The sequence below is a fragment of the Triplophysa dalaica genome, chromosome 16, assembly GCF_015846415.1.
Source record: "Triplophysa dalaica isolate WHDGS20190420 chromosome 16, ASM1584641v1, whole genome shotgun sequence".
Taxonomy (NCBI): Eukaryota; Metazoa; Chordata; class Actinopteri; order Cypriniformes; family Nemacheilidae; genus Triplophysa; species Triplophysa dalaica.
In genome coordinates, this window is record NC_079557.1 from 17,670,929 (window position 1) to 17,685,077 (window position 14,149).

At 39.1% G+C, this 14,149-nt stretch overlaps 1 long non-coding RNA gene across 1 annotated transcript; it reads left to right on the forward strand.

The window, feature by feature from the left end:
* The first annotated feature begins 123 nt into the window (after positions 1–123).
* On the forward strand, positions 124–4,868 carry LOC130437811 (uncharacterized). Its single transcript, XR_008909236.1, has 3 exons — positions 124–969; positions 4,069–4,162; positions 4,489–4,868. It is a non-coding gene; the product is annotated as an uncharacterized LOC130437811 (long non-coding RNA).
* Positions 4,869–14,149: the final 9,281 nt, after the last annotated feature.

Here is a 14,149-nt window from a genome sequence, read left to right on the forward strand (position 1 = left end):
ACTTTACATCTATTAGTTCCAAATGTTGCTGTACTGTCTATTATGATATGTTTATTCAACACTTTAGCCCTGCAGTCACGTGACAAGCTGCAGTGACGTGACTCAAGAAACAGGAAGTTCATCGAGCTGCGGCTGTCATTAGGTATAGAGTCCCCCCTGGAATTCGGTCCCCTACATAGCAAAGTAGTGGTAACGTAATATAACTAAAACAGTAAGAACGCTATTTGTTTGATTTCACTTCCTACAGCCTCATATACATACTAGCATAGCAAGCACTTAATATAAATACGTTAATGATAATTTTAGCACAGTTCTAGTGACATGTACCCTAATGTAATTTTGTAAGAATTGCAATCAAGTGCTCAAAGAGTACCCAAATAGACTAATTACAAAATATAATATCACAATGCAAATAACCAAAATAAAACAAACAATCAAAAAAAGCACATCACTTATACATCTAAAACCAAAAAAGACGTTCTTCCAATAGAATCACTCGGGGTCCTAGAGGGGACCGTATTCGAGGGGGGACTCGATTGGGGGACTCTATGGGTGCTTCTCAATATCCCTCCTCATCTTCTCGCTCCTCTATCCTCCATCCTATGACCCGGAAACCAATCGAGCTCAGCCATATTGAAGGACATCTCAATTCGAGAAGGGTCTGGCTGCAGACCAGGGGTGCTTCTCAATATCTCTCCTCGTCTCCTCGCTCCTCTATCCTCCATCCTATGACCTGGAAACCGATCGAGCTCAGCCCTATTGAAGGACATCTCAATTCTCTAATTGCACCGGGAGGAGTCGAGGATCGAGGAGGGAGGAGGCTTCCTGAGGAGTCATGAGCGAGGATACACAGGTGTATCCTATGCGGAAGTTGTTTATTGCCTAAACGTGTCGCACGTATAAATTCTCCTCCCACTTCACATCTGCTTCAAGTGCTTACCATGGCAGAACATTCAAACACACATAAATGTGAGTATTAAGCATAAAGTTATTGTAAATAACTAGGGCCTAGTTATACCCTAGACTTGATTATATCTCACAGAGCCGATCTAACCAATATCGATATTATACCTCAAAGCGACGATGTTTCCGATCACCATCTTATAACATGTACACTGCACACTGCAGAAATCAGTTGTATATCTCGTTATCGACAAGGTAGAACAATCACCTCAACTACTAAAGATAGTTTCGTAAAGAACTTGCCAGATCTGACTCCCCTAATAACCTTTCCAACTAATATAGAATCACTCAATGACATGACCAGCAACATGGGCACCATTTTCTCTAATGCATTAGAAGCGGTCGCACCTATGAAGTCAAAAAGGATAAATGAAAAGATCACAGCACCATGGTATAATAACACCACTCGCGCCCTAAAAAGAGAAACGCGTAAACTGGAGCGAAAATGGAAACAAAACCCAATTAGAGGTCTTTAAAATTGCATGGAAAGAGAGTGCAAGCTGTTACAAAAAGGCACTAAAAGCAGCAAAAGCCGAGCACTTCCGTAACCTCATAGAAAATAACAAAAACAATCCAAGGTTTTTATTTAGTACAATTGCTAAACTAACAAACAAACAGACTCCACTTGACCTGGGTATTCCGCCGCACCTTGGTAGCAATGAATTCATGAAGTTTTTTACTGAGAAAATCGAAATAATACGAGACAACATAGCTAAAACCAAACCTCCAAGTGTGTCGGAAGAATTAGTTTCAACCGTCACCCAAAAAGAAAAGCTAGAGTGTTTTTCTCCTATAAGTCAGGAAGATTTAATTAAAGTAATTGCAACATCCAAACCGACGACATGCTTATTAGACCCCATTCCGACTACTTTATTAAAAGAGTTACTACCTACTGTAATTGAGCCCATTTGTAACATAATCATCTCGTCAATTAATCTAGGACATGTCCCAGGGCCCTTTAAACTGGCTGTAATCAAGCCTCTCATCAAAAAACCAAACTTAGACCCCAATGAACTTGGAAGCTATAGACCAATTTCAAATCTACCGTACTTGTCTAAAATACTAGAAAAAGTAGTGTCAACTCAACTGTGTACCTTACTACAAAATAATGACATGAACGAAAAGTTTCAGTCTGGCTTTAGACCGCATCACAGCACTGAAACTGCGCTCGTCAGAATTACAAATGACCTCCTTATTGCTTCAGATAAAGGTAACATCTCACTCTTAGTCCTGCTTGACCTTAGTGCTGCTTTCGATACTGTAGACCATAAAATACTTTTAGATCGTTTACACAGTTATATCGGTATTCAGGGACAAGCACTGCAATGGTTCAGATCTTACTGAACAGACCGATATCAATACGTCCATCTAAATGGGAAATCGTCAAATCTTACGCAAGTAAATTACGGATTACCTCAGGGATCGGTTTTAGGACCCTTGCTTTTCTCCATATACATGCTGCCCCTCGGCAACATTATTAGAAAACATGGAATTAGCTTCCACTGTTATGCAGATGATACTCAGCTATATATCTCATCAAGACCAGATGATTCCTTTAAGCTATCCAAACTGGCAGAGTGCATCGAGGACATAAAACATTGGATGACTAGTAATTTCCTCCTTTTAAACTCTAGCAAAACAGAAATATTACTTATAGCACCAAAATCAAGTAAACAGAATATCTCAGATAACAGCCTGCAAATTGAAAGCTGCACTGTTACTCCAACAAATACAGTTAAAGACCTAGGCTTTATATTAGACGCCAACCTGTCATTTAAAAATCACATCTCAAATATCACAAAAACAGCCTTCTTCCACCTTAGAAATGTTGCCAAATTACGAAATAGTTTATGTGTTGCAGACGCAGAAAAGCTTATTCATGCATTTGTGACCTCACGGCTTGACTATTGTAATGCTCTACTTAGTGGTTGTCCTGTATCATCGATAAACAAACTACAGTTAGTTCAGAATGCAGCTGCCAGAGTTCTTACTAGGTCAAGAAAATACGATCACATAACCCCAGTTTTATCATCGCTTCACTGGCTACCCATTAAGTATCGTATTGATTTTAAAATTCTTTTAATTACTTACAAAGCCCTGAACGGTTTAGCACCTACTTACTTAACCAAGCTTTTATCACGTTACAACCCATCACGCTCTCTAAGATCTCAAAACTTAGGACTTTTGACAACACCTAGAATAACAAAATCCACCAAAGGGGGTCAAGCTTTCTCATACGTAGCACCTAAACTCTGGAATAGCCTTCCTGATACTATTCGAGGGTCAGACACACTCTCTAAATTTAAATCTAGATTAAAGACACATCTCTTCAGCCAAGCTTTCACTTAATGCATAGTTAATGAACAGCAGCTACGCTAATTATTCTCTTTATTCTCTTTCCGCCTCTGCCTCGGGATGCCCATCCCGATTTGTCTTATTAATGCTGAAGTTACAATATCTGGTATTAAATGCTAAACTTAAATCACATGTCAGCAGTTTGAGTGCAGCTATGACACGTCAGAGGGGATCTGGCCCTCCCGGTTGAGCCTGGTTTCTCCCGAGGTTTTTTTCTCCATTAATCAATCATTGGAGTTTGGGTTCCTCGCCACAGCAGGGCAGTGTTTGCCTGCTCACCGGGAGACTGTATTCATTCATTTATTTATTTATTTAGAAATAAGATATTATTTATTAGAATGATCTTACTCGTTGTATAAATACCATGCACTGTGCTGTGTTTTAACTTTTCTGTTTTTCCTGTTTGCCCCTGTAAAGCTGCTTTAAAACAATACACATTGTGAAAAGCGCTATATAAATAAACTTGAATTGAATTGAAGTAAATGTGTGTTCTTTTTGACGGTGCCTTTAATTTCGAAGTATAAAGTGTACTTTTCAGCACAGTTTTAATGATTTTTATTTTGTTTCTTGATTTTACTGGCTTATTGCTATTAAATGTGATAAATAGGGATTAGAGAATGATCTTGATTTAGACCTGTAGTTTATTTGTTTTAATGTGTTGATAACACTGTATATTTGTTTATGCCGGTTAATATGCAACACATTGTTATTTCGAACTGCTTCACTGTGGTGTAAAATTCTTTCTTACAGGGACTGATGAGGAGACTGAACAGTTAATTAAATTGAGGATGGAGCTGGATTCCGACTTCACTGGGAAGAGGAACAGTGCCAAAAAAACCTGGATGTGAGTTCTGTTCCACCAGACTGCATGGAAAAACATTTTGTTTTCACTTTGTTTGATTAACGCAGTGAGGTTTTAGATAATATTTATCATAATATTGTTACACTATCTTTGTCTTTGTTTGAGTAAAGAATTTGTTGATTTTTATTGTGTAGTAAAGTTCTTCAGAGGATTGGTTTGGATGGAATTATAACACCAAACCAAATTTCCAAAAAATAGGACAATTTAAAAAGAAAATATAAGGTACAAACTGAATGCATGTATTTATTTCATTTTGTGTGAATTTTCTACCTGCTAGTTTAATAGACAATATATTTATTTTATTTTAGGAGCTCCGCTGTCCTCCTACGGGAACGGGAACAGATAGTGGGGAGGCCACAGCAGCCACATGGCCGTGGTTTACTGCAATGCATGAGGCTATTGGGAGGAGGCCGTCTATTGAGCCTCCCATTCTGATAGACTCATGTGACGCAGAAGTCACTGGCAGTTCTGCTGTGTCCAATGAGCCTGGCTTGTCACCATCTGCATCTGTGGAGGAAAGAGAGGAGGACTCCACAACCTCCGCACTGTCTGGCACAGGCAACGTTAACAAGGAAAGACCCTGTACTTCTTCGGGTCCCCCGCCACCCAAAAAGAAAAGAACCAACAGAGTGCTATATTTTCTAGAAACGGAGACAGAAAAAGAGGAGGAACGTTTTCAAGCCACGCACAAATTAATGCAATCTACTTCAAATAGGTTCCTTGACCTTTTTGAACAATTGATTAAAAAAAGTTGAACACAATCTCTGTTTGTTTGTTTGTTTGTTAGTTTTTTCTTTGATCATTTGTGTTCCATTATGTGCCTTAATAGACAATTTATAGTAAACACAGTTGCCACATGAGTAAAAAAAACAAAATTACTGGTGTAATTGGTAAACATGTTTATTTACATTAAACTATTGTATCTATTGGTGATGTGGGTATTGCAAAAAATGTAATGCATGAGGCTAGAGACACAGGGATTTTTTTTCCTCCATACACAATCTGAACCTTAACCTTGTGTGGAGCAAAATTTGTCTTTATGTGCCTACAAATAATCATGTTCATTTAACTCTACCGGATGCACCTGAGGAGCTGAGAGTTTTGCTGCCAGATTATCATGCCAGACATTCCCACTACAGACTCAATTTTATTTATATAGCGCTTTTTACAATCTTCATTGTTACAAAGCAGCTGTACATGAGACATATTGAATACAAGTATGAATTCTAAAGCAGCCCCCCCGGCCAGGCAGATAGTGCAAAACAATATGCAAACGGTGGTGAGGAACCCAAAACTCCCATCGAGAAAAAAAACCCCAGGGGAACCCAGGCCCAACCAGGGGATTCCAGTAACCCCTCTGGCAAAAGCTGCTGCCTCTACACAAGCTTAACAGTGCTTGCACAACAAGGCTTAATAAAAATATAAAAATTAAGGATTTAAGATTATCATTAACAATCTAATAGCATTTGAAATGTTGTAGGAAAAACAAAGTTGTCGCGTCCTTTATCCAGCTCTATCCTCTTAGCTCTTGTCAGGTCACCGCTTCCCATTCTCAGCTCTGCCATCAGGTCTGGGCATGAACTGCATCCTGCGGTAACCTTGGAAAAAAAGAGACAAGAATGGCTGAGAGTAGAGTACTGTTCTGCACTCTGTGATGCAACAAGTACATCATTTGTTGTTGGATGTGTTCCTGGTTCCGGTTGATCTAGATAATGCAGCCTAAATCCTTTGAGGATTAATATTATGGAGGTGTAGTGTATGCAAGATTAAAAAGATGAGTCTTTAGTCTACATTTAAACTGACAGAGTGTGTCTGCTTCCCGGACCGTGCAGGGAAGAATAATCCAAAGTTTAGGCGCCAGATAAGAAAAGGATCTACCACCTGCACTTGATTTAGAAATTCTAGGTATTACCAACTGACAGGACGCCTGAGAGCGTAATGTACGTGGAGGTCTGTAATACAATAGAAGTTCATTCAAATACTGCGGTGCTAGACCATGTAGGGCTTTATAGGTAATAAGCAAGATCTTAAAGTTAATGCGATGCTTTATAGGTAACCAGTGCAAGGTTGACAGAACCGGGGTTATATGCTCATACTTTTTTGTGTGTAAGAACTCGAGCTGCTGCGTTTTGAACCAGTTGCAGTTTTTGTAATAGGCCCGCAGGGCAACCACCTAGAAGTGCATTACAGTAATCTAGTCTTGATGTCATGAATGCATGAATTAATTTCTCTGCATCTGACAGTGACAGCATATGACGTAATTTGGATATATTCTTAAAATGGAAAAATGCAATTTTACAGGTGTTGGCGACATGGCTTTCAAATGACAGAGTACTGTCGAATACAACGCCAAGATTCTTAGCTGATGACGAGGATAAATAAGACTTAAACCATTTCAATGCTATTCCGTTAAAACCGACGTATAGCCACGGTCAGACGCTAAAAGCAGATCATTTGTAACTCTGATCAAAGCAGTCTCTGTACTGTGACATGCTCGAAATCCAGACTGGAATTCATCATTAATGTCATTCCTTTGGAGGAAGGAGCATAATTGAGTTGAAACTACTTTTTCCAGAACTTTAGATATAAAAGGTAAATTCGATATAGGCCTGTAATTATCTAGTTCTTTAGGGTCGAGTTTGTTTTTTTTTAAAAGAGGCCTTATAACAGCCACCTTAAATTCTTTAGGCACATGTCCTAATGTCAGAGATGAGTTAATAATACTGAGAAGAGGATCTATAATTTCTGGGAGCATTTCTTTCAGTAGTTTTGTAGGTATAGGGTCTAGCATGCATGTTGTTGATTTAGATGATCTAATGATTTCTCCTTAGGGGTGCTGTAGTAAGTTTGTTCAACGGATTTCACTACAGGTTGCATTGTTATAATTTTTTCTCTTATTTCTTGGATTTTACTCGTAAGGTAGTTCATAAATTCATCACTGTTATGCTGATAATCAGAATCTGACATCGATGACGACTTATTTGTTATTAATTTAGCCACGGTGTTAAATTAAAACCTAAGGTTGTGATGGTTTTCCTCTATTAGTGTTGAAAAGTAGGCGGATCTAGACATTTTTATGGCATTCCTGTAATACGAGTACTATCCTTCCATGCTATACGAAATACCTCTAAATTAGTTTTCTTAAAGTTGCGCTCCATTTTCCGGGACGCTTTTTTTAGAGTCTGAGTGTGTTCATTATACCACAGTGTTATACCCCTCTCAGACCCCTCTCACAGGACAGGGTGGAGGTAAACCAACATCATCCACCACTTCAGGGGCTTCAATCATGTCTCCTGTTGTCAGACAAATGTTATGCTGAACTGCACACGGCATGATAACTGTTGGCGTAAAGGTGTTGTCCAACTCAAGAGACTTGAAAAGCAGGGACCTCCAGCGTGTTTTCATCATTCCAAACACCCGCTCAATTATGAAGCGAGCCTTGGCATGGTAGTGATTGAAGCGGGCCTGCACTCTCCCTTGCACTGGCTCCCGGTATGGAGTAATAATAGCCACAGGATGAATGATGCAGGGGTAGCCTCCATCCCCCAAAAGGAAGTATCCTTGTGGAGGATACAATGCATCTTAATACATCTTGCTGTTTCTCAGGACTCTACTGTCGTGGACAGAACCAGGATATCCCACAAAAACATTAAGGAACCGGCCCTTCCCATCACAAACTGCCTGCATCTGAATGGATGGGAAGAGTTTTCTATTGATGTAGTCCTGGCCAGTGGGTCCAGCGGGGGTTTTTATGCGGACATGACATCCATCTATAGCACCCACACACTTGGAGAAGATAGGGCTGTTAGCCAAATTTTCAAAACCAAGGACAACCTCATCAAGGTCTTGTGCATCTGGGAACTGAATGACCTGCTGGCGCAAGGCTGCAATCTTTATGGTTCCTGTGTGAACCAGCCTACAAACAGACGATACCGGCACCTGAAAGGGTCGGGACACCACACTGTATGACAGACCATGTGCTAGCCAGTACACAGTTATCAGTGTGGTTATGAGATGTCCCCATCCATGTGTTTCATCTTGTGGCAGCATCCTCATCAATGCTTCCATAGAGTCCCGGTTGAGTCGAAAGTCCAACTTGACGTTCTGCATACCATCCAATTATAATTTTAGCAGTGGGACGGTGGCATTTATTTCAGTATAAATCAGAGTAGCTGTTATTTTAACCTGTAATTAAGAACAACGTAGAATGCTGTGAATCTGAATTCAAAAAATAAAACCAAAACATACAGTATGAGCTCATAGTATTTTTAACAATACCTTAGCTAGGAGTAGGACACAATTACGGAATCGTGCTTTCCATCTGCTCGAACGACGTTGTCCATGTTGTGCAATTTGGTGAAGAATGTGGTGTAATGATAGGGCACACTATATTTCTACTATCGTTTTCATCGTAATTGTAGATGGAAATGTTTAACCCAAATTGATTTAGATACAGAGTACACACCTGACTGTTATTAAAGTCCAATGATGATGTAATGGAATTAACAAGAATCACTAGGCTAACAAGTAGCGTTGTAAACAATTTATCCATGTATGTTTGCAGAAGCATACATTTTTTTTAAAGTAGGCTATGAATTGTGCATTAATTAATAGTTAAATAACCCAAACTTTTGCCAACTTTTTTGGTATTTTGCTTTAGTAAAACTGGTGTTCTTGCCCCTGTTTATTAATTATTATTAGTATAATCATTATCATAATTGTTTACATGTACAAAACACAATGTATGTGAAATCACAACAACAATAATCCATTCATAATAACTGGTAAAAAAAATAAGAACAAATGTGGTATTTTGTGGAGGTTGAAACGGTTACAATATAAATAATTATATCTTATGTTCAAGAATCCCGATGTTCAAGCTAAATCCAGCGGTGTAGAGTCATCATTAGTTGACCACGCTTTGAAGTGACGCTAAAGAGCGAGGATATATCATTACACTTGCTTCGATTCCTCCGTCCTTGCGTCTTTTCCTTGCTTCCTTCTCTCGCATCCTGAAGAGGTGGAGCTAAGACACGAGGAAAGGAAGCGAGGAAAGGAAACGAGGACGCACAAATAAGAATTGAGAAGCACCCCAGATGCACTCTCAGGGCAGATGCACTGTCAGCGGCGCATGCGCACTCCAACACATTCAGTCTCAGCCGCGCATGCGCACTCAAACAAACGCACTGTCAGACACGTGTGTGAATTAAATGCACCTACAAGCCAATTATAAGTATATTTATTAAATATTCAATTTATTTATTTATTCTCATACAAGATTAAGTCGAAGTAAAAGTGTTATTATGAATTTATGAAAACGTTCTTTAACATTATCAGACGAATGTATATTGATTTCATTCATACAGTATTAGATAGATGTAAAGTATCGTTTTAATATATGAGATAATGTTTTCGAAACCTAACTTAATCCTTATAATCAATGGTAGATATATCGCATCTATGATACTTGGTTAACATGTTCTTCATACAGTAATTTATTGAAGAACTAACGTTATCTAAATTAATTTAGTAGCTGTGAGAATCTGGATTTCGTCCTGTCCTCTACAAATATTGCATCTGTGTTTAATACAAAGTTCATGTATCATATGTATTCATTCCTATTAATTCCTATTAATATTAGCTTCTATTCATATAAGATGTGCCTTTCATTCTTGTTGTTTAACCTCGTTGGAAGTTCTATCATGTCATGCTGTCTTATGTTGATATAAGTATCTGTTGTTCTCCATATCAAGGTTCCTAATGATGCCTATGGACGATTGTTCTGTTATTGTAATAATGAATATGTAGTCATATCTGATTGTTCAGGAGGAAAGACTAAACAGAAAGTCTGGTGATTTTCCACTGTTTAGGTGGTTTTATATGACGCCTCCTAAGAGAAAATTATAAGTATTAGTCCTAAAACAATAAACATTGGACTCTGATTGAACAAGCACTTGTGTCTGTGTCAAACTTTGTCTCCTGGATCCAGAAACTCTGTGTGTTCCGTCGACTAGACTCTTCAACCGTAGAATATTGTTAGACAAGGGGACATAAGAAGTTTACATTCTTTCAGTTGGGGGCTCGTCTGAGGGGAGACTCTTCTCTCATTGAACGAAAGAGAACAAAATACCTCTGGCACACTGACGATCGGACACAGACCTACATTAAAAGGGGTAAGTGTTTTTCTATACAGTTTTTATGACTTAAAGAAATCTAACGCTTACCCTGTAGGATTCTTGTGTGTTTAAATTCATGTTAGTGGGAGTTGATTCTCCCATTGTTGTAACACTGAGGCTGGCAACAGTAATTAGTAAAATAATTATTAACGAATATGAATAGGTTTCAATTCATGTTAGTGGGATTCGACTTCCCATTGTTGTGACAGCGAGGCTGGCAACAGTAATTAGTAAAATAATTATTAACGCACGAATATGAATGGTTAATGCAGTCTTGATCACACTGTAATTTGGGATCGAAGTGTTAGCTTTGAGGTAAAGGCTTTGTTACTCACAAAAAATAAATAAAAAATAAATAAAATCTGTTTAATGGTTATTCTAAAAGATAACATTCTTACAGTTAAAATTGAAAATATTATTGATATCACTGTTACTGCATGTATTGAAATATTGGTGTCAGAAAAGGACGGTGAATGTAATATCCCCCTCTGAACACAATATAATACATGCAGCACTGTTGAAACTGTTGGTCGATTGAACACGAGGGTTTTTCTTTGTTTTGTCTGTACTGTACTGTCTTATCACCGCCGGGTTTGAAAGTGTAAGATGGAAAATTCTGTTTCGAGGCCACTGCCGGGTGAAACGCCAGTCGCCTGTTTGTACAGAAATAATCAGGGATTTTATACAGATCCAGTATGTTAGCAATCTTGCAGGATGGTTGGAGGGAATAAAACCGAAAATGTTATATTCCCTATCCGAGGGAAGGGTCCTTTTCTGATGAGTGTATGTTATTGGCAAAGGGCATGAGACCCAATATGGGATTATCAATACATGTCTAAAGCTTATGCAGTATGGAAAGACATGAAATTGTTGCGTATGCAAATCAAAACTGCCCCTTGCCAAACACAGACTTCTCCCTCTGCACCATCACTGTCGATAAAACCAATAGAGATGAAACCGGAAAAATTAATTGATAAACCTAATGTAACTACAAACCCTCAAAATTCAATGGTTTGGGTAAGAGCTGGAAACACGCTAAATGATAGACCGTTGAGAAAGTTTGCCCTCCCCACAATATCAATTGAAAATGATAAAATCACAAACAGCGATACGGGGGCAAACCCACATGCGTTGTTTGGGAAACTTTTACAGATGTTGAAATATTTTTTTAGAAAGATAAGAGTGTTTCTTGATACATTTTTAGAGAGTCAACAGGTCTTATCTTTTGAAACAGGCAGCAAGAGACTCAGCTGCTCAATTTTTTGTGCGTTTTAAGAAAGCATGGGTTGAAGATTCTAAATTGCCTATGAATAATGATATAAAGCCTCTATTTGTCAATACTCTGTTAAATAACATGAATCATAAACAAGCGCAATTGATCAGAATAACTTGCATGATATGACTTTAGAGAATGCCATGTTTACAGGCTATCTAGGAAAAAGGAACATTGAACTAACGTCTGTAAATCCGCAATTGCCGCATCCTAGTCAAAGGAAGAAGTCAGAAATAATCTGCTTTCATTGCGAAGGAGGGGCCATTACAAACGAGAGTGCAGAGAGTTGCACAAGTTTCGCACACACACACCACAGAGCAGACATGAGAACACGGGTGCTTCATATCCTACTGAGTGGCATTCAAATCAAGCATAGGGATACTCACAGAGAGATGTCGGTTCTAATTTATGTGAGATAACCCTAACATTTTCGAGTAATGTGGAGGCCAATGGTCTTAAACCATTTTTCCACAAATCCACAATTATTACAGGTGCTCCACTTAATCTTTTAGGTCGTGATATGATGCATAAATTAGGCATGGACATTAAGTTTACTGATAACAAGGTTGTTTTTCCTTTCTGTCTAGTTTACAGGCATCCGTCGATCCTCTGCCTACGAGTGGACTGATAAGCGGCTCAAGGGTAACTCCCTCCGGTAGCAGCATATCTATAGGGGCGGACACCATGATTAACCCTTTGTTATGGTCTCAGTTCAGGGATGAAACTGGTTTCATTGACATGGGTCCTCATCGGGCTAAACTTAAAACAAACAAACCTGTCTACATTAAACAATACCCTTTGTCTAAAGATAAGGAACAAGGCATTCAACATGTGATTGAAAACTTTGTCAAGCAGGGTGTCCTCGAACAAACACACTCATCATATAACACATCAATTAATCCTGTTTTGAAAGCGGATGGGAAAACTTGGAGATTAACTCAAGATTTAAGAGCAGTTAATCAGTTAATCATACCACTCGCACCAATTGTGTCTGATGTTTTGACTGTTATGAATTCAGTGCCACATTCGCACAAGTATTTTACTATATGCATCCCATCAGGTAGGTGTAATTTTACACAACATTCAAACACAACACATGACAGCGCAACGACGCTCAGGTTACGAGGCTACTCTGCTGGCAACAAAAAATCTTAGCATTCAAACAACAGCAAACGTTAATCCTGCTTTGCTGGGTATTTTGGGTATGGTAGACATGGCAGATTTTAATGTTGAACATGATTGCATCTTTGAACTGACCACTTCTTACTCTTCTAGGTTCGATCTGTTGGACACGCCCCTAGAGGGGGGAGAACACATTTATGTTGATGGGTCTTGTTCAAAGCCATCTGACGGTGTCTACCTCTGTGGCTATGCTGTGGTTTCCGAGACAGGAGAGGTAAAAGAAGCTTTTGCTTTAGATTACAATTCGGCTCAAGCTGCAGAGTTGATAGCATTAATACGGGCCTGTGAGCTGATGACAGGAAGAGAGTAACAATTCACACCGATTCTCGGTATGCTTGGAGTGTTCTTCACCATTATGCCAGAATGTGGGAAGCGAGAAGTTTTAAAACTGCTGATGGAAAGCCAATAGCACATGCAAATCTGATAGGACAGTTGACTGAAGCAGTTCAGCTTCCGCTCGAAGTGGCCATAGTAAAGGTCAAGGGTCACGCTTCAGGGGAGGATGAACAGACTATAGGCAACAGAAGGGCTGATGAAGCTGCAAAGGCAGCAGCCCAAGCTCAGATTAAATCACCATTTCATCCAAAAATTGAATCAAAGGTAGCAATGACGGTGCACATAACGAATGCATCTGACATTGATATCAAATTCCTGCAAAGTCAAACAACACAGGGAGACTTAGAGCATTGGAGAAAAAATGTTTGCACTCCTGATAAGGAAGGGATTATAAGAGATGGACAGGGTAGAATAGCACTACCGAAATTAGGGTAAATCATCCTAATTAGACATTACCATGGGTTATCTCACACCAGTTGTGCAAAAGTAGTTCAAGCAATTAATCAATTGTACTGTATAGCCGATGTTCATAGAACAGCAAAGCTTGTTTTGGATGCATGCTTAACATGTGCTCAGGTAAATCCGCACAAATCAGCTAAACACGATGCATTGACACATCTGGAAGCTCCTTTTCAACATTTACAAATTGATTTTACGCACATGCCGCCAATAGGTAACTTAAAATATCTTTTGGTAATTGTGGATCGATTCTCAAAGTGGCCTGAAGCATTTCCATGCGCAAAGGAAGATGCTAAAACAGTGGTAAAAATCTTAACGAAGGAGATTGTGCCAAGGTGGGGCGTACCGGCCAGATTGGAATCGGATAACGGGACGAGTTTCACGTCAAAGGTAACACAGCTCTTAGCAAAAGCGTTGTCTATTGATTGGCATTTTAATATTCCATATCATCCGCAAAGTGCAGCAGTCGTGGAGAGATGTAATCGAACACTGAAAACACGACTAACAAAAGCTGTACTCGATACAGGAAGAAAGTGGCTTGAT